This window comes from Rhynchophorus ferrugineus, unplaced genomic scaffold (assembly GCF_030347505.1).
Source record: "Rhynchophorus ferrugineus isolate W39M unplaced genomic scaffold, kcgeb_rfMv2 rfM8, whole genome shotgun sequence".
Lineage (NCBI taxonomy): Eukaryota > Metazoa > Arthropoda > Insecta > Coleoptera > Curculionidae > Rhynchophorus > Rhynchophorus ferrugineus.
The window spans coordinates 24408382-24434655 of record NW_027472587.1 but is presented as its reverse complement, the minus strand read 5'-3'; the positions used below and the strand labels follow the sequence as shown (position 1 = coordinate 24434655).

The 26274-nt window shown below is 31.1% G+C and overlaps 1 protein-coding gene across 1 annotated transcript in view; it reads right to left on the bottom strand.

Annotated features, from left to right (window-relative positions):
- LOC143200605 (orexin/Hypocretin receptor type 1) overlaps positions 1-26274 on the bottom strand; it is a 1081956-nt gene that overhangs the window by 1046681 nt on the left and 9001 nt on the right. The window lies entirely within an intron of this gene.

Below are 26274 nucleotides of genomic sequence, written 5' to 3'. Positions count from 1 at the left end.
CATATAATAGTCGACCAAATTAACAAAAACTTATCCGCCGCATATCTCGATATTTCTCAAGCCTTCGGCATGGTATGGCACACTGGACTTCATGTTAAATTAAAAAAGCTTTTGCCCCATACGCACTTTCAACTGTTGAAATCGTAGCTCACAGACAAACATTTTATTGTCAAACATGATGACGAATATACTGACCTACACCCAATATATTCGGGTTTTTCGCAGGGTAGCATTTATAGCCTATTGTTATATTTAATTTATACAGCTGACCTATCAACCTCAAGAAACACTACTGTAGCAACATATGCTGACGATACAGCGGTTTATGATGACAGGAGGATCTAATATCAGCCACAAGAAACCTCCAAATTCATCTTAACAAAGTAGAATTATGGTTGAAAATGTGGCGTATCAAAGCAAATGAGACAAAATCTACCCATGTGACATTCTCCCTTTGTAGAAGGACATGTCGTTCAGTAAAATTGAATAATCATGAACTTCCACAAGAAGACAAGGTTAAATATCTGGAAATGCATTTCGATCGACGTTTGACATGGAAAAAACATATAGTGACATAATGCAAACAGCTTGGAGTTAAACTAAGCCAAATACACTGGCTAATAGTGCTTAAATCTAAATTATCGTTAGATAACAAGATTTTGCTGTATTGCAATACTTAGGCCCATTTGGAACTATGGTGGTCCAGAGGTTCCGAAAAAAAGTGTTGCGAGTCATCGTCGATGCCCCATATTACGTAACCAACAAACTGATTCATCGCGATATCCCCATAGAACCCATAACGAGTGTGATTCGAAGTGTTACTGCGAAGTACTCTGAACTAATAATCTCTAGAATAAGCTAGTATAATTTTTAGAATAAGTTAGGATAGTCTTTAGAATAAGTTAGTATCTATATATATAGTATCTAGAATGAGATTTAGATTACAAGTTGTACAGCAGATCACTTACTGAAGCGCTCTTCTACATGTCAGAATAGTTATATTATATAATGGAAATCATATAATACTTATTGCCCCCGGATTGTTGACGTTCAAGGAGATTAATAAAAAAATATATAAAAATAATATCTTGTAAAACTCAGTTTTTTTTTTCAAGCTGTTAAACTAAGATGTTTTAATAAAACATACCTTTAATTTTTCTCGGTTTTTAACTACTTGGCAAACATAAGACTGACAATTATACTGACTAAAATGTCAGTATAATTCCAGTTACATTATAGTATTCTAATATAAAATATGCTAGTTCCCTGTAGTCGAAGTACGTTCAAGCACCCGACAAATTAAATATATTTGTTTTAATAACTATTAATTTCATAACCAATATAAACCATACCAAATTCGTATTCCACCAAAAGTTCCCTTTATATAAATAAATTTTGGACAGATGCTTACAAAACTGCAAATTGCACTGCAGAAATTCCTGTATCTATCTTGATAGAAATATGAGTTATTTAGTGTAACACAGCGTAGAACATCACATGTCGGAACGAAAGCGCGTATATTTCATTTTAACAGCGCAACATTGATTTCATTCGTGATATCTGGCATTCGACTAGATGCGAATCTAAACTAGAAACTTTGAATGTATCTCTTATACATAGAAAACAGATGGATTGTTTATTATTCCATCTAATTGAAACGATTCGTGCAATTCGATTTTATTTAATGTAAATACGAATTAAAATAGTCTTGATATTTATTTATAGCGTTTTGTTACAATGTCCTGTAAATAAAGCTTTTCATTTTATATTCTCCTGAGAATCCAATATTAACAAAATCAGTTAATCAAATAATAATAGCAACCTATACAGGTATCACCTTCATACTCTTATGTAATATTACATGTAATATTAAGTGAAGGGCTCCAACAATGCAAATTGTTCTACTAACAGGTCAATTGAAAAGTCCCCGGCCTACTATGTTTGGCAATTTTTTTATTCAACATATTTCCCTTCAAGGGTGCCATTTTTGTAGTACGATTTGTCTTTTGCCTCAAAATAGGCCTCCGTTTCGACGATCACCTCTTCATTCGATGAAAATTTCTTCCCAGCGAGCATTCTTTTGAGATCTGATAGCAGAAAATAGTCACTGGGGGCCAGATCTGCAGAATACGGTGGATGAGGAAGCAATTCGAAGCACAATTCATGGATTTTGGCCATCGTTTTCACTAACTTGTGACACGGTGCATTGTCTTAGTGAAGCAGGACTTTTTTTTTCTTCAAATGCGACCGTTTTTCGGCGATTTCGTCCTTCGTACGGTCCAATAACGCTTTGTAATAGTCGCTGTTGACGGTCATTCCTTTTTCAAGGTAGTTAATGAAAATAATCCCTGAGCATCCTTTGGGATGTATTTTGTAACCTTGCCAGCCGACTGTTGCGTATTCCCACGCTTTGGAGCGGGTTCATCGTGTGCAGTCCACTCGGATGTCGATTGGACTTCAGAGTGAAATGGTGGAGCCAGGTTTCATCGGTTGTCACATATCGACGCAAAAACTCAGGTTTATTACGCTTGATCATCTTCAAACACTGTGTCGAATCATCAACTCGTCGTTGTTTTTGGTTAAAAGTGAGCTCGCACGGCGACCGCTTTGCACTGAGTTTTCTCATACACAAATATTCGGGAATGATATTCTGTACACGTTCAGTTGATACTTTTAGAGTGTCTGCTATTTCATTCAATTTCAATTTACGGTCATTCAAAATCATTTTGTGGATTTTTTAATGTTTTTGTCGGGCCACCTCTTTTGGGCGTCCACTGCGTTCACCGTCTTCGGTGCTCATTTCACCACATCTAAACTTAGCATACCAATCCTTAAATGTTCGATTTTCCTGGGCAGTGTCCGGAAACTTGGCAGCAAGCCAAGTTTTTGTTTCAACTGTATTTTTCCCGGTTCAAAAAGCAATATTTTATCAACACGCAAAATTCCTTTTTATCCGTTTTTGTCGCAATAATAAAAGTTGCTTCACTCAAAATACTATAATTCGCAAACTAATGATCCGACAACTGTCAAATTTATACACGCATCTTAGGGCTAACTAAAAAACACATAGATTTAGTTCTAGTGACGCCATCTATATGTCGGACTGGGGTATTTTCAATAACTTGTTAGGAACGTGCATATTTAATTAACAAGACGAACAAATTTCTCACAGACTTCTGTGGAGGATTAAAGACATAATAACTCTCAGCTCTAAAATACACATGGGTCAGGATAATAGAAGATGATCTGAGAAATAAGAGACTAACGTTGGGAAGGCCAGAACATTTTCTGCCGACCGCTAACTGTAGAAAAAGTTAGTGAAGAATATTCCTGAATAAATTCTGCGGCACCAACAGCAACATATTGATGGGAAAGTAGACACTCTATCAGAATGACACATTTTCATAAATACTTAACATCCAAAGTATTGTATAAGATGAAGTAAGGGTAGAGTAGCGGTATTCCGTGTTTCATCTGGGATCAGAAAAACGACTAGAAGCTAAATTAACCCATTCATTCAAAATCAGCAACAGCTGCTTAATTTGAATGAATTGTCTATTACAATTTGCAAATTTATTTTAAAGTTGAACAGTATTTTTCGTTCTCATTTTATTCTTATTAAAAAAATACAAAGCTATCTGATGTGTCTAAACGTGTAACCGAATCAGTCTATAAAATTCGTCTGGTTGTATGGAAATGGCTGCAAAATTCTTCAAAAGTTTCTTCTTTTTTATATATAAATTCTTTTAGTAATAATAATTAGATGTTGTAAAGATTTGAAGAAGTTTTTGTGAGGCATATATCGTTTTGGCGCTTTACTTGTTTTGATAAATTTTAAAGCGCCGGTTAATGTTTGTTTTACCATGGGTGAAAATGCTGAAGCCAATAAATAGTTAATCCAAAACAGATCGCGTTTCTAGTCAGCTACATCGAACAGGAAAGACATAATGGGTGGCCCTTATTGCTAGTAGAATGCTTAGAGAAGTAAGTATTAACCATTAAATATTAAGTTGTTGCGGTTTTATTACAAATATTGTCGGCTTGTTGCAGCTGAAGTTTATATTAGTATGGACACTGTGGCTAGAATATCTGAAAATTTTATAAACAATTCAATGATTGATTCACTGAAAAGAAAATGTTAAATAGTTAGCTTTGTTCGAGATCAAATTTATGAAATGTATAAAAACAGTGATGTATGAAACAGTTTTTTCAATATAAACATACTTTAATATCATTATTTCAATCATCATTATATCATAATATCATTATTTCAAAACTGTTGCTGAAAGAAAACAACTATTCTGGACAGAAAACTGCGCTATAGAAAACTTATACAAATTCTTATATGAGATATTCAGCTCTGAGGGATGCAGAGCATCCTTTCGTAGACTGTTAGGTGATATAAGATTTAAATGTAGTAAATATAATCCACAAAAATTCTGATAGAACCTCCAGACATTGTTTTTAATATATATTCTTTAATTTGTTAATCTAGATCAGACATGATTATTTCAAAGTGAAACATTTCGCCACTCTTGGTATGATGCTAATAAAAAGAGTGTAAAGACAACAAAAATTTATAGGATAAGGTATAAATGAAAACAACATTTCACTGGGTGTTGTTAGTCATAATATTATTTTAACAATTCATTGCAGATTATTGTTCTTCATGCTGGAAATAGCAATAGTTTTATTGGTATAGCAGAGTTAGTGTTTTCCTCTAAGTCCAACAGCTACTACAACGTAGAAATGAATCATAATATATTATTGCTGTGACTTAAAAATCAGCCGTTCAGTTGCTTACTGGTGTAAAATATGTGGATACAACAACAAGTGGATATACAAATACTGTAATAAAGAAATGGCTTGCATAATATAAATTAATTTACCCTGGGAAATTTCAATGAGAAAATCTTTAGTCTTTTTAGTAATTTAGGACTGCATAATATTACTTATTAAACAAATTTGGTTTTAATTATAATATTTGGTAATATGACCCAACTATAAATATACTATCTAAAATAAGAAAAAGAAATTTCAAAAAGCATAATGATAATTGCATAACTTTTTTTTCAGAATACTTTGGAAACTATTACGATAAACTGCATAGGGATAAACTCATTTTCGTATGATCCTTTTATCCCACATTATATAAAGAACGACTACGAAGAGAACTGCCTGTTATTTATTGAAGGAACGATCGACAAAGGACCAATGACGCCCTACCTCTAAAATTTTAATATGAAGCAGTCCAGGAGTTGCATCGAATGGCTATAGAAAGTTATTAGAAATTGGATGATAGACTGAACGCTGTTTCGTTGACGGTTCGTTCATTTAACATTTCTTTCCTTATCTACAACATATTTTCATTTATCCCCATATAAATATGTTAATAATTCAATGATAAATTTGTTAAATACTTTGGGAAGAGAGAAGAACATAGCATAGACTTAATATATAAATAAGTCAGTTTTTTGTAAAAATTGTAGAACAAATGTAGCAATGTACAGCAATAGATTAACTCCTAATTGAGCTTTGTGTGCTTCGATGCAACATGAAGCTGATAATAATCAACATTTGGAGAAGTATTACATTCATTTAAATAAAACTAAATAATAGATATATAAAATGCTATGATTTTTATATTTAGGTGGAGATTTAATTTATTTGATAAAAATTACAAGAAAATATAGAAATGCGCAATAAGTTGAAACACTAATCACAACGAATTACATTGGTATTGAATGATAGATACATATCAATGGTTTCGGAAGCTGCAAACAATATCAATGCAGCTATATAATATTTTTTCAGAAATATCACGTAATCTATCAGAAATATATTCAGAATAGTCTATAATTAATTTCAAAGGATTTGCCACAAATAATGTTACTATGTATTATTCGCATCGGACATATTTGTAACCAACTTATGTGTTTGTAACATATTTGCGCACATACAGAAGTATAATTTGTACCGAGTAAATCGCATTTGCCGGAAGTTTTACTTTTTTACTTTAGTTTGACTAACAGCCATCGAATGCTGTGTAAAGCTCATGGAAAATATACTCCATTAATTTAAACATGTGAACACCGATTTCGGCGTTTTAAATACTAATTTTGACACCGAAAGCAAATAGCGTTTTAGACTGGCAACAAAATTTTAAGACGAGGATTTGAAGAAATTAACGGATGAGACAGATTAATGCATTTGAGCCGAGTACTGATCGAAAAGACAAGGCAATGAAAAAATACACAACAATGTTATTCTTCAACGTGACAACGCTCGACCACATGTTATACAACTGGTGAAAACATATCTGGAAACATTAAAATGGGAAGTTATGCCCCACTCGCTATATTCTCCAGACCTTGCTCCTTCTAATTACCACTTGCAATTACTTACATAGGAGTCAATACAACTCTGAGCAGCGATTCACTGAAAAAAAAACTCATTTTCAAAACCTTTTCTATATTAAAAAAATATAGACATATTTGTATCAATTTTGTAGATATATCGACATTTTTTCAACAAACCATGTACAAATTTCGACTATTTCTGTTTTTTTGCCATCTAATTGTTTCAGTCAGTTTAGTCACATCACTTGTATGCTTTAAAATTCATAATTAATACGCAATATGTAAAATAAAATTATTTGTAGTTAATTCTTACACATTTTATAACTTAAAATATTTAAAAAATTTCTTAAATATTAGATGTCGGAATGTTTTCCAAAATTTTGCAAATAAACTTTAATACCCATTGAAACACAATCAGATATTATAAGATATATTTGAAAATTCCGAACGTCTACCTAAACTATCTATATAAAAATATGGCATGTTTAGTAGAAAACTACTAAGATATTTCCACTAAAAACATCACATGGTTTAGACAGATATGCGTATACTTCATTGGGATGACTCAAAAATAATTTTAATCATCGAAATAAAGAAAATAAATGGATTATTAATAATTCTGTCGAACATTTTATTTTCATCCACGATTCCAGACGTGAAATTGATACAGCTTCAGGCTCATTATCTTCGCAGCTAATATAGTATGTTAAAAGTCTACTAAAGCGTAATGTTTGCGTTTCTTTAGTAAGACGATGTACATCCATAAAGTAGGTGAACTAGGGTTTTTAACTTACCTCATTACCAATAAGCACATCAAGCGAATCAGTATGACGAAAACTGTTGTGAGAACAACATTTTCACTGAGTGATACCGACAAATCTACTGCCAAATATATGATAATAAACTCATTATTTAAATTATATCGTGATAAAAAAAACGACGGAGGAGCTTATAGCAACAGCAGACTTTAAATAAACTTTCGGTGATCTTTCCACAAATCTTCAAATATCTGCTGCAAACAAACACAAAGATAAATCCCAAATAGCTGACACAGAAATTTGAGATTTGCTGGGTTTGATTTGCCTTTATTCTCCATTGGTTAAACTATTTCTGGTAAACAGTTTCTGGAAGCATTTCTTCGGTCAAAATTATCGCGTCCACACTAATTATCTGCAGAGATCCGCATTGCAAGTGGCATAATATTTATTCTGCTACTTTTTACTACCAATATTTATTTCTTTCGTTGTTAAAAATAACTAACTAAAATTATAAAACTTCTTGTTAATTCGGAAATATTGGAAATCGGGATTGGGAAACAACACTTTTGCATTTTTCAATTTTATGGCAATAATTTATAATACAAAATTTATTATAAAACTATTTAAGTTGCCAGTTCATGCTTATGTTACTGTGTGTTGTAGAATATAAATTAATCACACCTACAGATATTCATTTTGAGCAAAACATAAACATATCCATTTAAAAACCTAAATAAACAAAACAGAACCATCATCCCCCATAAAAATAACTAAAACAAAAGGTTATTACTTTCCTTCTGTTAGTATATTTTATTAGCTTTATACATATACATATTATTTAAAGATATTAAAATATATCATAACACATATAAAAAAAAATTATGCGCATTGAAACCATTATATTTATGTTTTTTTTTTGTTTGATGGAGGATTTTAATGCAGACTAACGCATTACAGAAAAATGTCCTTCCAGTTATTTCTAAAATAGATCTATCAAAGATTCGACAAACTGCTGCAAAAGTGAATCAAAAGAGACGGTTACTTCCAAGAAGTGATTATACTAATGTATAATGTAAATATGGATGAACAAAAAAGGGCAACAGCCTTGCAAGTTCACGGATGCATTATATTTTCCTGCAATTGTTCTCATTACTGTTTTAGTAGGATCAAGAAAACTTTTATATTACAATACTTATATTAAAATAGTAAAGGACTAGCAAGTATTAAAATGAACATTTGTTTCCAAAAATGGACAAAATATATCTTGCCGAGCTTTCTCAGCACAGAAGGAATTGCACTAATTATATTTCATATATTAAACGGTAAGTTCAAAGAATTGTCATTTCCTAATTTAAAAAGCAATCTTATAAATCAAAAATTGTTGCTATTTTTATATTAAAAGAAGCAAAATTACCTATAAATAATTAATACTTTATATATTTATAGTCTATTCAAAATTTTTTTAGTAATACGTAATGGATATTTGTTACGTCGAAATATTGCAATGTTCAGTTTGCCTTTGACATACAAAAAGATTCTAATCTAAATAAAATAACTGAACAAAAATGTTATCAAACATAATTTGTGTTAACATTATAGTACATCTAAACACTACAGTTAATTATACAGCCACAATAATTTACAGGTAAGAGTTAAAACCTCTGATCACTATTGCTATCAAGAATTTTTCATACGTCTGACACATAGAACAAATAGAGATTTTACGGTATATGCGACCTTGGGGAAATATTTTGTTAAGTTCAATCAACGGTAGCGCTGCTATCGCAAATTGTGATTGGCTAGTTTAAATTACTGGAGCCCCCACTAAAATGGAACGTGATTGGTCGATCAAATTGTGTGAAGCCAGCATTTTCTATGGGCGTCCATTTTTAAGTTTGTTGCTTGAAAGTTTCGGTATTTGTTTAGGTCAACAAATCCTCATTTTACGTTGTGCATATTTTCTGTTTTACATTAATTATTATGGAGTAATAATATAAAAATTGATAACAATGCATCCGTGTAGTAAATATGTACTATACCTGAGTGAAAATCTACTACCGAAATTAGACATCGTTTCCCAAAGAATGATCTCGCTCTTTTAATACTACTCTGCTACTAAATAGTAGTAAGTTACCTGGATAAACAACAATGCAAATATATCAACGTCATCGTGTCTGTCACGGACATTTTAGTGAAGAATTTAGAATTATCCTTCCTTCACGAACAGGTATTCCAAATGGGTAAATGCATATAAAACATTATTTTTATCAGGTACATATAAAATTATCTATTTACTACATGCCTATTTATATATTGTTTGTTTACAGAAAATCAAACCTACTTATGAAGATGTTAGTGGTAATTAAATTCAATTAATCTACCAAGTTGTTCGTATGCGTAAGTTCGTAAGTCCTGCAAGAAGGTAATAATTAAGATAACTGAATAATTAGTAGTATAAATACTATTTTTAATTGTAAAATATCCCTAAAATATTTATAATACTTATGTAATACTTTAACTTTTTAGAACAATCGGTGTTTAATAATTTTAGAGTAGAGCTATTGTATATTTAAATAGTGTAAAATTTGATTATCTTGTTCAGAAAATATTTGTTACGGTGCCGTCAATTAAAAATTTAATTGATACTTTTAGGGGATTTATTTGCTTAAAGAAATCTATTTCGTCTAAATTTACAAATAACTACATTTGTTTAAGAAATCTTAACCAAGATTGCTTAGAGAATTTTATTGGATCTATTAGAGATCATGGAGGTAGAAACATACATCTTTTACTTAGTATGTTCGAGAAATCTTTAAAAGGACTCATCATCACTACAATATTTTTCACATCATTCTCTCGGAGCAAATTGTGAAGAAGATGAACATGTTAGATAACTTCTTTCTTTTTTAACGGGAGATCTAGTACCACTAGAGGTTGTTAAGTCACCAGTTAAGTCTATATATTATCAGTTCCAGAGAACTTTGCTCTGAGGAAGAAACATTCTAATATTCTTTCTTAGTCTTATTTCAGGCTATTTAACAAAACTTCTGAAAAAAGAGACAACATGCATTATTTGTCTACATTCTATATTAAGTAGTATAATATTAACAGGGAAAGATTTAAAGTTTGCCTTCAATATATCAAAAGAAGTTAGAACTCTAATAGATCCCATAAAATTTATGGCACTAAACAAATTCGAGAAGGCGTTATAGAAAGCATATTTCAATTTTACCTAGAATAGAATTCATAATTGTTTTTTATTTACACTTATATAGTTTTTTTTGCTAATTGTTTATATATATTTATATTATTTACATTTATGTATATTTGTATAGAATTTTATTTTAATAAATTAATTTTAAAAATTAAATTTGATTTTCCTTTAAATACTATTGGCAATAAATGTGACGTCATAAAGTAATCAGGCGAAATGGCAGACCAATCAAAACTAAGTATTTTCCTTGCAGGTTTCCATATTACTATTTTAGACTAACCAATCAAATTGAGTTCTAGTTCTCGAATTCGCGCATGCTGGCAGCACTGCGTGTTTATAAAGGCTGATAATGTTGCGTTAAACAACATTTGAAACTTGTTTGGTGCTGTTATTATACTTTGGTGCTATATTGTATGATATTTCATCATGTGAAAATGCAGGAACAACGTTGTAAAGTCAATTTAAAGTGTTTTTGTTACGTCTATGGATGTCATCAAATCATCAAAGATCATGATAAATTCAATACGCAAAGATGCGTATTTGCAGTACTTTGATTTTGCTTTAATAAACACTGACAAACCACAGGTACCAAAACTATTTTGTGACATATACAGAACAAAGCTGTACAAGTGCTCAATTGGTGAAAATGTTACCTTTAATAATATGCTTTTAATTTTCTGTACCAATTTATGGAGAGAATGAATGTCGTTGGCATAAATGTAAAAAAAAGCGCAATATAAATATGCTGACCTATCATCAGTGTCAAAGCCAGTTCCACATACAGATAGTGATCCATTGCCAATTTGTTCAAGTACAAGTGTAAAAAATATCTTAAAACTTTGTGTTCATCACTGGCGGTTAATGAAAGAAAATCATTTAAATTACTAAAAAATAGTGGTCGGACCTGATATGCGAAAACTAATATCTGAAGCAAAGTTTACACTTTACTTTACTGAAATATGTAACACCTAATGAAACAGCAGCATGGGTATCGTTTAAAAGTATTGTTCACAACTTTCTTAGTAACCATAAATCACCGGTAGCCAGTAGTCGACCCTTTGTTGCAAAATTACCACAAGACTGGAACTCGAATGTCTCTCAAAATACATTCTCTGCAATCATATCTTGATTTTTTACCAGAAAACTCGGGTAACACAAACGACGAGCAAGGAGAGCAACTACACCAAGAGATAACGAAAACTGAAAAGGGATACCAACGATTTTTGGACGAAGACATTATGAGCGATTACTGTTCGACTCTATGCGTAAGAGTTTCCAGCAGAATCGGTTCAAGAGTCGGTTCAATCTCTGTTCATTTATGATTTATACTTATTAATTGAATAAATAGGCAATAATTATTTCTAAAACTAAAACCACTGTGTTATATACTTGTGTGTTATACCGTAAATACCTATATAAGTAGAGTAATAATTCAGCTGCTGCTTTTGCGAAATAGAATAACAAAAAAAAAGATTTTTTAAATAAAATGACAGAAATTTAGTATTGTAAACGGGTATTTTTATTTTCAAAAATATAAAAAATATTGCTCTAGAAAATATTATTCTCGGAAAAACAAAATTTCTCTATTAGTTATTCAAAATCCGGGCGATTTTCAGGTATAATAATGGAAATGCTATTCAGTCACACTATTGTCAGTTATGTGACATCTATCTTAAATAATTGGGGGGGGGGCATAATGAACAAACATTATTATGTAAAATGTGACAATAATTTCTTTTTTGAATTTTGATTGATTTTAACTTCTATTTCCTTTTATTTTCTATTTTAAATTATTTCTAGTCTCCATAATGAAATTACCATGTTTAGCACATCGACACTTATACTTATACTTATTATTTATATCAACGAAGCTCATTTATAGCCCGTTTCTAACAAAGCTCGGTGATTTTTTTTTAATCAGCATTTATCTGGACTGAAGCTATCACTTAACGCGGGTTCTAAGCCACGGTCCACTGATTAAGTTCTACTTCTAGCTTAAAACGGTCAGTCTTAACCAAACCAACTTAGAGACCATTGCAGAAGCCACTGTTGCCAGTGTAGAAAAATTAATTTAAGGTTTTCACATATTTTTACACTATTAAGGGATTGTTAAAATGTGTTAAAATGCTGTTCAGGAGGAGTACGATCCTGGCTATACGGTGGATAAATCAAAATATATCAAACAATCTCTGTCAATTTTTGCCGAATCACTAAAAATGTGTGCGGTCTAGCATTGGGGTGATGACGCCCAAATCCTTTGTTATTGATGAATTCTGGCTAGTTTTTTCCTTGTTTCAATATCATTAATTGTTGATAGTAGAAAATCGAATTAGTGAATTACCCGAACTTGAGCGTTTTTCTAAAGTGTTTTTCTAAAATCTGTCCCTTTCAAACCCTTTCCTCTCAATTCAATGAGGTAAATTTGACATGTTTCTCTCCGAAATCGTATTAGAGATGAACTATTTCATTTAAAACATTCTCTTGAGTGGTAGATGATTGAGGAAGATTGCTCCGACAAAATCGTAACCTGGTCCTTTTTCTTACTTGAGGTTTCATTAAGGTTTTAGTTGCTTTTCACAGCAAAAAAAATGTTCTATTGTGAGTATAGTTCTAGACGTTATTATTTGTGAAAATTTCTGTGAAGCTCTGTATTCCTCTGAACATATATCTGAGTATATATCTCTGAGTATTATATTACTTCTTTGAACATGACGCTCTAGACTGAATTTCGCAGTTCAGGATGTAAGGCCACTAAATAAAAACAGCTTTTTTAGTGGCTCAACAGTAAACTGCATTAGTTAAATGTGCACTGGCAAACACTGAAATTTGGTAGGTAGATCGAAATTTTGAAAGCTGCTTTTTAGCTAGTCCGTAAATTTTTTATTTTGAAATTCTGTAGTTGAAGAAATCACCATCTAACTCTGGTTTACTAGAGATTATATAAAAGTATCACATTTCACTTATACAGTCTCCAGAAGTGGACTGTGGTAGCTCAATTGCTCAATTCTAAACTAGAGGGAATACCAATTCTTTAGAAAGCCATTCCATAGCTTGAACGCAAGATATCATCAAATTAGAATCAATACTCACTAAAAAATACGTTACAACTGTAGACTACCTAAAGTGAGTTATGGTCATGAATTAGCCATTAGTCGTTTTCTTCAGGGAAGAGAAAATCACATAATTCCATAAGAATCAGAGATGTTATTTTTTAACTAAAGCAAATACGAATAGATCTGCAGTGTTACTAACGCCTCGGTATATCCACTAAATTGACATTTCCTATTCTTAAAATAACATTATTTAAAGAAGTAAAAGTTTGTTTTCTTACCGATAAAAATCAAAATACTTTCATGAATAAATTCATTTTAATGTAATTTAATATACCTATATTTAATTTAAAATTAAATCACACTATTAAACTAAATATTAATCTCAATAAATTCTCGAGAATGTTATTATTGCCTCTCAATATCAAACATTCCATACACTGCAAATTCACTTACTCAAAGGGCAGTATTTATCCAATACTGCTACAAAATATTTCAATTGCGAAACGAAACGAATTTTTAGAGTCACTTCATATATTTATTGATCGTATGTAAACCTCTTAATAATCTCCGAATATACAAATGTGGCTCGAATATATTTTTCCCATTTATTATTTTTCACGAGTTATATTTTACTGCTTTAGTGACTGGAGCTGTTTAACAACATAGCGATAACAGGAAAAAGCAGTAAAATTTAACGGGTTTGGCGATAACATTTATAGACAATATTTTAATACTTGTTTTGTTCTAGAAATCAGAAAACGTATTGAAAGCATTCCGGAACATTTAATTCAGAAGATAAGAAAAGAAGTATTGTTGGGTAAAATAGTTACGATTTATTTTCGTCGCGGGCGTTGTGACGTCAAAAAAATGAAACAAAGTTACGTTTCATGCTTATAGCCTGAGAATGAATTGAGTCACGATATTATATGTCATTGGCAGTGTATATGAAACTGATATAATAATTTCCAATGTACTAATTTCAAGTAAACTAAGTTATATACAACAATAATGATGAAATATTATCAAAAACTGATGATGGCGATTGTCTATATACCTAGCGTATACCCATAGAGTATATAGAAAATGTTTTACGCGGTCCCACAAATGCAGATGGTGATAACCACTTTTTTGGTTGGTGTATTTAAATTTCCCGACTTCAAGAATACGATTGTTTGTCTCTATGGTTTGTTTCAGTTTGTTTATGTCATCATCTTTGCTCATCATAAACAACTTTTCGCATTTTTCTGACTTAATTATAATCACTATTATTAAATTATAATGTATCTTCAGTCTCAAGAATATTGTGTATCCAGTCTATGTGCGTAAATAAAAAACGAGACGTTGTTGTTATCCAGACTAAGAATCTGTATGTGACTTTGCGTTGTTTTTACCTGGTAGGTACACACTTATCTATATAGAGTATTTATATTCATTGTTGTCGTTTACAGGAATACAGCAGAGAATATGATGAAAATATTTCCCACAGTTTAAACCCAAAATGTGCCGAAATGGGGCGACGGCAAAATTACATTTTAAGGTAAATGTGATTAAACTACATGAAAAGTTTGAGTGCAAAGACGTTCAGTATCATAAACTAATTCTTAAAAACTATACAAGTGTAAAAAATGTCATGGCGCCAGAAAAATTAATATTTCAAAAAAATACATTAATATAAAACAAAGTAGTACAAGATAGATGATTGTTATATTATATTGTTAATTGATCTTTAAGCTGTCTCTGTAACAGTAATTTTCATATATATCATACTTATATATATATATATATATATATATATTTCAAATATATATATATATATATATATATATATATATATATATATATATATATATATATATTTTAGAGTAACGGTTAATAAAATGTTACAAAAACAAGTCAACACGGCAATCGTCTGGAAAGTTTCTGTTAATTACATAAACATTTTATTCGGGTTTCATGCATGTTACGGTTAAAGCTCTTTGTAGTTGGACCTTTTCTTCTTGGAACTATATGCACATATAAACTAAGAAACGTGTAGGTTTTAAAAACAAAAACTTCTATTTTACTTGAAAACTATTTTATTTCAAAAATAAAAAAGTGGTCATATGTTGGACCTACCAGGTGTTAACAGCATTGGACTTTTGCGTTGTATTTTAAATGAAACCTTAAAATATATAAAGCTAACTTTAAATGTGTCGGGTCTCAATCGGTACTACCATCTGACAACTTCAAAGTCTTCCTCAGAAATAACTCACTGAGCTAACAAATATCAAAAATTCTCTCTCTCTTATCTCAATCAGCACTTTCCAACTACCGTCTAATCAGTATTCTCTGATCACTATCAAAAATCATCGGGAGAGTAATTCTCAACGCCCCATTTGAAGCTGCGAAAAAGAAAATCATCATACAAGTCGAACAGATTGGATTTAGAGCCAAACATTCGCCAATCCATCCAATTGTGAGACTAGCGGGCGAGGTAAAAGGCGCACTTCATGACAGGAATCTCACGGGAGCAGTGTTAAAAAAGACAACGTTAAGCCTTTTTCTATTGCATAGATATTTAGCAACAACTAAAACAATGTGTGTATTGTGTATTTTAATTCTTCTAAAAACAAAATAACGAAATGGAAAGCATTGGCTGTCTTCTTCATAAAGAGAGGCAAAATTTTTGTTAGGCCGATTAACATATAAAACAAGATGATTTTTAAAATAATTAAGATTTAACATAAGGTAGATGTTGTAGTCAATGTACCTCAAGTCTTGTTACTACCAAATATTTTTATTCTTAATAGTAACATTGCAACATTCTTGCATTGCAACTTTTATCCTTGATGAATAAAAACGCATAAATATATTTACTACTTGCAACATTTAGTTACTTATTTTGTGAATTTCCTTATTCTGATATAAATTTGCCTCTATTTGTCCTTTACTGTTTAATTTCCAAATTCTTCAAAAATCATAACACTCAAATTCGACTAAATATAACGAATATGAAAGGGACGTTTGTGGAAATCTAAATTTATGAGGAAATTCTCCTGTTGTTGATATACAGAGTAGACCATTGCTTTTATGACAAATACTCTGATACGTTTATTTACTATTGAAAAAATTTTGTGGTAGTATATATATATATATATATATAATATATATATATATATATATATATATATATATATATATATATAATATATATATATATATATATATATATATATATATATATATATATATATATATATATATATATATATATATATATATATATATATATATATATATATATATATATATATATATATATATATATATATATATATATATATATATATATATATATATATATATATATATATATATATATATATATATATATATATATATATATATTATATATATATATATATATATATATATATATATATATATTATATATATATATATATATATATATATATATATATATATATATATTATATATATATATATATATACTACCACAAAATTTTTTCAATAGTAAATAAACGTATCAGAGTATTTGTCATAAAAGCAATGGTCTACTCTGTATATCAACAACAGGAGAATTTCCTCATAAATTTAGATTTCCACAAACGTCCCTTTCATATTCGTTATATTTAGTCGAATTTGAGTGTTATGATTTTTGAAGAATTTGGAAATTAAACAGTACAGGACAAATAGAGGCAAATTTATATCAGAATAAGGAAATTCACAAAATAAGTAACTAAATGTTGCAAGTAGTAAATATATTTATGCGTTTTTATTCATCAAGGATAAAAGTTGCAATGCAAGAATGTTGCAATGTTACTATTAAGAATAAAAATATTTGGTAGTAACAAGACTTGAGGTACATTGACTACAACATCTACCTTATGTTAAATCTTAATTATTTTAAAAATCATCTTGTTTTATATTTTAATCGGCCTAACAAAAATTTTGCCTCTCTTTATGAAGAAGACAGCCAATGCTTTCCATTTCGTTATTTTGTTTTTAGAAGAATTAAAATACACAATACACACATTGTTTTAGTTGTTGCTAAATATCTATGCAATAGAAAGAGACTTAACATTGTCTTTTTTAACACTGCTCCCGTGAGATTCCTGTCATGAAGTGCGCCTTTTACCTCGCCCGCTAGTCTCACAATTGGATGGATTGGCGAATGTTTGGCTCTAAATCCAATCTGTTCGACTTGTATGATGATTTTCTTTTTCGCAGCTTCAAATGGGGCGTTGAGAATTACTCTCCCGATGATTTTTGATAGTGATCAGAGAATACTGATTAGACGGTAGTTGGAAAGTGCTGATTGAGAAAAGAGAGAGAGAATTTTTGATATTTGTTAGCTCAGTGAGTTATTTCTGAGGAAGACTTTGAAGTTGTCAGATGGTAGTACCGATTGAGACCCGACACATTTAAAGTTAGCTTTATATATTTTAAGCTTTCATTTAAAATACGAGCAAAAGTCCAATGCTGTTAACACCTCGGTGGGTGCAACATATGATCACTTTTTTATTCTTGAAATAATATAGTTTTCAAGTAAAATAAAAGTTTTTGTTGTTAAAACCTACACGTTTCTTAGTTTATATGTGCATATAGTTCCAAGAAGAAAAGGTCCAACTACAAAGAGCTTTAACCGTAACATGCATGAAACCCGAATAAAATGTTTATGTAATTAACAGAAACTTTCCAGACGATTGCCGTGTTGACTTGTTTTTGTAACATTTTATTAACCGTTACTCTAAAATAAATTGCCGAAAAAAAATATCGAATCCGACGTTAAACCCAAAAGTTTTCTTTTAAACGCGAGTTTGAAGTATCTAATAATTTATCTGGTTGATATTTAAGTAATAATAAGTCTGATTATCCTTCTTGATGATGTTAATTAAAGCAAAGATAAATATGCCCTTAAAGTATTACGGTACAATGGCTCAAATAATTAATTATCCATTATTTGGCTTAATAAGAAAATTATAATTCCCCCTTTAAAAAGCGATTAATTATAAACTTAAATAAAGACGCTGATGAATATATTATTCGGTTTTTGTGTACGATGCATTTTTGATTGAGTCTATTGTTTATATAAAATAGCCTATATTATACTACGGCAATAGCAATTCGATAAATTATATTAATTGATTTTGACACAATACACCAGCCTAATGCTGGCAGCGGAAAAAGCGCGGTAATAAAAAACAAAATATTAAGTATTTTGAGGATATACTAATAATAACTGAACAAATGCATTATACCTCTTTGACTTTATATTACAAAAGAGAGACTATTAAAGTAGCTGATATATACTTAACACTGAGAGATCTCAAGAGACTACAATATATCTCATAACTATCTCGACCTTCTTTACAAATCTGGAAGAAAAATTTTTATTAGGAGGATATATTAATGCGAAATACACATTTTGAGGTTCATTATTAATTACCACAAAAGCAAGAGAGTTACTCAGCTAAAGAACACAAATGTGATTTTCATTCCACTGGTCGACCTACATACTGTCCAACAGACATTAATAATTTTTTATTAGATTTCTATACACCCAGACAAATATCAGTAAATTATATAAATAAAAACAACAGAAAAACTTATTATAGAAACTGACAAATTCGTTAGTGATATACAACAGACGGTATGAAACAATAAGAGACCAATGAAAAAAACAACTGCTGGGTATAATTATCCAAATGAAATAAGAAATATCGCAGCTGAAAACAGAGCACCAATAAATAAAAATAAATTAAATATCACACAAACCCTGAGAAGAGAAATAAAGAAAATGAAGAACGAAACAATAAACCTTCTAGAGCTTACATGTGAAAAGGACACTGATTATTCTCTATGGAAGGCCACTAAAGGAAAAAAAAACACCAACAGCACATAATCCTCCTTTGAAAAGAGAAAACGGAACATGGGCATTTGGAAAATACATTCCAACCAAATCAAACAGAAGTGACTTAAATCCTACCTCAAATAATTTAAGTAACCACCAAGGAAATAGAACCAGTAACACCAAAAGAAATAACAGAAGAAATAGAGACACCTGGAAACACCACCACCGCCGAAAAAAGCACCTGGATATAATCTGATTAGAGGAGAAATTCTTAAACACTTGCCAAGAAAAGCAATAATAAAACTGCTCTACATATTTAATGCAAACTTTAGATTAAAAGATATGCTTACCTGCTGTATAATGGCGGAGGTCATATTCCTGAACCCGGAAAACCTGTAAATGAGATCTCAACATATAGACCAATATCTTTGACACCGGTCATTTCAAAACTTTTTGAAAAAATACTTCTGAAAGAACTTAAACCTATTATTGATGAGAAATGCATAATTTCACTCCATCAATTTAGTTTTAGACAAAAACACATAACAGTGGAACAGGTGCATAGACTTACTGATCATTGAAAAAAGCACTAGAAGAAAATAAGATATGTTCTGCAGTATTCCTGAATGTTGCTCAAGCATTCGATAACATGAACGATGATTCGGGAACATGAACATAAGCTTAAACAACTTTTGTCCGAGCAATACAACTTACTGCTAAAATCTTATATTAATGAAAGAATGTTTCGCATTAGATGCGCAGATCAATATTCAGAATTAAGATCGATAAAGGCTTGTGTACCACAAGGAACTGTTCTGGGTCAATTGCTGTATCTTCTAAACACCTATGGTATACCAGTAATAGAACAAACTAAAACAGCCACGCTTGTAGACGAGATATGTGTACTGGCAGTTGTCAAAACGGAACAAGAATCTAATGAAAAACTCCAGGAGGCAATAAGTCTAGTCAACGCATGGACGAAAATTAGGCTTTATGAAAATAATTAGTGTATGTAAATTTTACCAATAAACATACTGTTCAAATGCCAGTAATAATTAAAAATCGCATTATTTCATATGCAGTAATAGCTAAATACCTAGGCATGAACCTGGATGTGAAGTTACAATGAAAATAACACATTAAGAAGAAAAGAGAAGAGCTAAATCTCAAACATAGGAAATTATATTGCCTATTAGGTAGACACTCTCAACTCTCAACTCGAAATAAGTTGATGATATACAAACAGGTACTGTGTGGATATACGGCATAGAACTTTGGAAGGTTGCCTGTGTAACCAATATAAAAGTCACACAAAAATTCCAGAATAAGGTACGAAAGGGTATTGTCAATGCCCCTTGATATAGAAGAAACAGCGACCTACACACAGACCTAGGAGTGGAGATGGTGGCAGACGAAATAAGAACTGTTGCAAAGCAACATGAAGAACGACTAAATAGGGACGAAAACGTTGAAGCTATCCAGCTGCTAGACCAAAGTGGAATAGTGAGAAGACTTGAAAGGACCAACTCTTATGAGCTAGTGTAGTACAATGGGTTAAAAGCAAAGCATAGTGCGTGTTGTGTGGTTTAACCAAGAGTGAACCATACTGAGTAAACGTCAGTGGGTCAAACTCGAGACTGTCAAACTTTTAGAGTTTTAGGAGTTTAATGGGAAAATGTTGCTCGTTAATCTTATTCTAGATTAGTTGTAATTAAAAATGAATGATACAAAACAATTATTTGGAATTTCACATAATTACTCCTTCCTAGCCGTAAATACCCCCTAAGAACGAATTTTTAGAAAATCCTATCCACAAAATATAGATAATATAGAAGATCATAAATGGGTGCATCTGAAACAAAGCTCGACTTTTTGTTTTGCTGCTGAGCTTTATAAAATCAAGTTAAATGACAAATTTCACGTAATTCATTTTGAAAGACAAATGCTGAAATGATGAATGTCGAATTCTAGGTTTTTAGAATATTTTCTCGAGCAGTAGCCTTTCTTAGAATTGTGTTATCTGCAATTCTCCTTATATTTACAAAAATAAAAGTAAATGTTTTTCTGGAATGATATCAAAGGTTTATTTGAAGTGATGAATACACCATATGATGGAAATTAATAGCGTTTATACATAGACACGTCTAAATACTGTTTAAAGAAAGCTCTATTCAGCATTGGAAATAAAAAACCATCTATCCCTATGGCTCGCGCAGTACAAAATAAGAATACGACAAAATGCGTAGAATTTCGACCAAGATCAAATATTTCGAGAGTCATTGGCAAATCGCGATTTTAAAGTTGATGAATTGTACTTAGTTTCGAAATATAAATTTATTTACATATTCATTACAGGTCTATTAGTTGAGATGCAATCTGAATCCACGATATTTTAATCTTTTGTGTCTGTCAAGTAGCCCCGCAGTTGATCATTACTATGTTAAAAAGGTATAGCCGACCCGTATTCATTATGAGCCAGGAAAACTAACGTGTCCTCTCTACCAATGTGAACCCTCAGGATGTTTTATTTCTACCTCTACACAATAAACTTGTCCTTATTCAGAAATTTGTCAACGCGCGCGCTCAATTGCGACACATCGACTTTCCGGTACCTAACCAAGCTGTTTCCAAAACAATCATAAGAAAAAAATCAAAGAAGGAATATTTGTCGGGCCTGATATTTGTAAACTAATGGCTGAAGCAACAGCATGGACATCATTTAAATATCCGAAAGTAAAAAAGTATGCTCAGCTATATTCTTAGATGTAGCACAAGCCTTCGATAAGGTTTGACATGAAGGCCTTGTTCATAAACTATAGTAAATTTTACCAAAACAACACCCCGGACTATTAAAATCGTACATTACAACCAGAATATTTAGAGTCAAACAAGAAGAAGCTTACTCTAAAATAAAAGAAGCTAAAGCAGATGAACCACAAGGAAGTGTACTGAGGCCAATGCTTTATCTATTCTACACTTGTGATATACCACAAATGGAGAATATTACGATGGCTACATTTGCTGATGATACTGCGATTATAGCTGTCGGGGACAATAGTGAAGAAACCTCACGAAAATTGCAACAGGCAAGAGAAAAGATAAATAATTGGACACAAGCTCGGAAAATAAAAATTAACGAAAGTAAATATGTGCATATGCAATGCACCTACAATCAGACCGTACAAGCAACAATAACATTAAATAATACTATCATTCCTATAGCAGCTAAATATTGAATGAATCTTGATGCAAAACTTCGCTGGAAGGAACATATAAAGAAAAAAAGAAAAGAACTGGAATTGAAATATAGGAAAATGTACTGGCTGATTGGAAGAAAATCGCAATTATTATTACATAATAAATTGCTATTGTGGTAAGCACCATAATACTGAAACCTATATGGACATACGGAGTACAATTATGGTGATGTTCTGCAAAGAGTAACATAAACAAAATAAAATCTTTAAGAACAAGAAAGGTATTGTGGGTGCACCCAAATACTATAGGACTGATTAACTACATCGAGACATTCAGATACCCACAGTCAGTCAAGAAACCAAGAAAATTACAAGGGGGTATAAGGAAAGACTCCATTCACATGAGAATATTGAAGTATTGCAGCTTTTGGATACCACCAGAACAGGACGCAAACTCAAAAGAATCAAACCATCTGATCTTGTGTAGTGTTGTGTAGTGAAGTGCATATAATAAAAAAGACAGCAGTGACATTTATAAACATAATTTCACTAGAGACTGAGATAGGGCCGATGGGCTAGTTATATACCTGGATATAAGTTATCATAAAGACAAATTGTAGGTTAGTCGGAAACGATGTAATAACAATGTAATAATTAAAAAATAAAAAAATATTAATAACTATTAAATACATAAAACAAATCCAAAGCAAGCATAAAATCCTGAGTTAAATATCTGTACATTTATGATTTAGAATTTTTAATTGAAGAAATGACCGTTAGTGCTCAAAGATAATAAATAATGAATTTATTAAGTATTTCAAAAACTAGAACAAACTTTTAAAAACGCGCTGCTGATTTGGATTCAATTACCCTTATAAACAGCATTTGTTTGCTCATGTTCAAAACCTTGTATATCTATGTTACTACAATATTTTCAGTAGAAATGTGAAAATTTGCACATATTATAAATAATACAAAAGTTATTATTGCTTATATGTATATCAAAATGTCTTTAACGCATAAATCCAAACCGTAAATACACGAACGTCCACGAAAGAAAACCAACCAAACAAAATAAAACACCAGCCAAGTTTTCTGAATAATTATCCAAAGAAAAATACGTATGTTTTAAAATTCTGTCGTAGTTTGTTTCTAATCGCAAACTTAGCAATCGTATTGTTACCAAAACTGTCTATTTCAAAAATAAACGTGTTATCGTTATAAATAGTATGGGAATAGCTACTAAACGGTTTTCCACCCTTAAGGTTCTGAGAAGTATTCTGAATTATTTTAATGCCGAATAGCATCGTTTAATATGTGACTTAATGATGTGGTCATGGGAGTCGTTACCTCAATTTAAAACAATTGCCAAGTCTTCTTCAATATATCTGCCATGCCTATACGATTACCATTTATTTCTAAAATTCCCTTCCCAATGAAAATGTACTTTCTTTGCCCTTATGTTGATCCAAGATTCATGTCTAGCGATCTCTCTCTCTCTCTCTCCCGTTATATCCCATTTATATTAATTACGCTTAATTTAATCATTAAATATAGTGAAATTATTGAAATATGAGAGAAATTAAATATTTATAAAGAACCGATTTTGGTTTAATACTAAATAAAGTTTTTAGTCTACTTTTGAAAAGCACAGTATTACTAGATACATATTTAAAAAAAACCAAAGAAACCATTCAGAAACTCTCAAAAAGCCTTGAAAAACTGGTTTTTAAATATTATATAATATTTTTATTATGACTAACAGTTGACGGTTGATTTTTACTACCAAACACAACACGTCGCTCTAGTGATCCATTTTTGAGAATGAGCATAAAATATTAGGACAAAAGTCAACATAAAGATTGTTGATCAAATATTAATAAATATTTATTAGGAGCAAATTAAAAACTTCACTAAATCGCCACATAACCCACAATAAATATTAAAATCTGATGAAATGGCCGAATATCGAAATCAGCACATTAATTATTTAAAATTATTGAGAAAGTTCATTCATCGTTGGCATGTGTAATTAATAAAGATGTTCAATTTTTTTTATTCAACATAATTCCCTTCAAGGGTGATTATAGCGACCCTCCAACTTTTCGATACCATTTTGGTTCTACGATTTGTCTTTTTCTTCAAAATAGGCCTCAGTTTTGTTGATCACCTCTTCATTCGACGAAAATTTCTTCCCAGCGAGCATTATTTTCAGATCTGAGGACAGGAAATAGTCGCTAGGGGGCAGATCTGGAGAATACGGCGGATGGGAAAGCAATTCGAAGCCCAATTCATGGGTTTTTGCCATTGTTTTCACTGACTTGCCACACCATGCATTGTCTTGGTGGTGAAGCAGCAGTTTCTTTTTCTTCAAATGCGGCCATTTTTCGGCGATTTCGTCTTTCAAACAGTCCTATAACGCTATGTATTATTACATGTTGATGGTGCTTCCTTTGTCAAGGTAGTCAATGAAAATTATTTCACGCGCATCCCAAAATACAGACGCCATAACCTTGCCAGACCACTGTTGCTTTGTCACAAGCTTTGGAGCGGGTACATTGTGTGCAATCCACTCAGATGACTATCAATTGGTCTTCGGAGTGAAATGGTGGAGCCATGTTTAATCCATTGTCACACATCGATGCACATATCGATGCAAAAACTCGGGTTTATTAAGCTTAATCATTTTTAAACACTGCTCCGAATCATCAACTCGTCGTTGTTTTTGGTCAAAAGTGAGTTCACGCGGCACCCACTTTGCACAGGGCTTTCCCTGATATGATGTATACGTTCAGTTAATATCTTTAGAGCATCTGCTATTTCATTCAATTTCAATTTACGGTCATTCAAAATCATTTTGTGAAATTTTTAAATTTTATCTTCGGTAACAATCTCTTTTGGGCGTTCACTGAGTTCACCGTCTTCGGTGCTCATTTCACCACGTCTAAACTTAGCATACCAATCCTTGATGGTTGATTTTCCTCGGTCGGTACCCAGAAACTCGGCATCAAGCGAAGTTGTTGCTTCAACTGTATTTTTTCACTTCAAAAAGCAATATTTTTTTCACAATAACAAAAGTTGCTTCACTCAAAACGCAATAATTCACAAACCAATGATTCAACAGCTCTCAAATTTATGCTCGCATATTTTAGGATTAGGGCTAACTAAAAAAACATATGGCTTTAATACTAGTAGCGCCATCTATGAGTCAGGCCGGGAACTTTTCAATTGACCTATAAGAATTATAAATGCCAATAATATTAATTTTGTATTCAGTTGTTTATTGTACTAAACTATTTTTAAAATATATTTTAACCCTTTGCGATTATAGCGAGTACATTTAATTACAATAATTTTTACTCTTGCATAAATATATCAAATTAAAAGTCACAGCATAGATTGAAATTAGGTTTGCTGAATCATTAATAAAAACCACCACATGTACTAATAATGCTTATTTATAAGTAGGATTTGCTGAGTTCCTAATGTCGCTCGTAATATAACAAAATATTAATAAACAAATTTTCATCTAATATTTAATAATAGCAATAACAACACTTCTGTGGTATTTTATTAATAAAACTATTACTAGTCTATGCAAAATTAAGGTTTTGTTGAAGATGTTGTTTTTGAAACAGAAACACTGTTTTTTTTATTATTTAAAAGCACTTTTCATATATATTACAAATAGTTTTCAGTGTCTAGTATAGACTAAGGTTTCAAAGTTAGGTTTAAATAGCGTTTAATGGATGGATTCCCACTGGTGTACTCTACTATTAATATTATAATGAAAGTGGCGAACCCGACATGCGTTGTCCTGTCTGTACATTGGTTGTTGG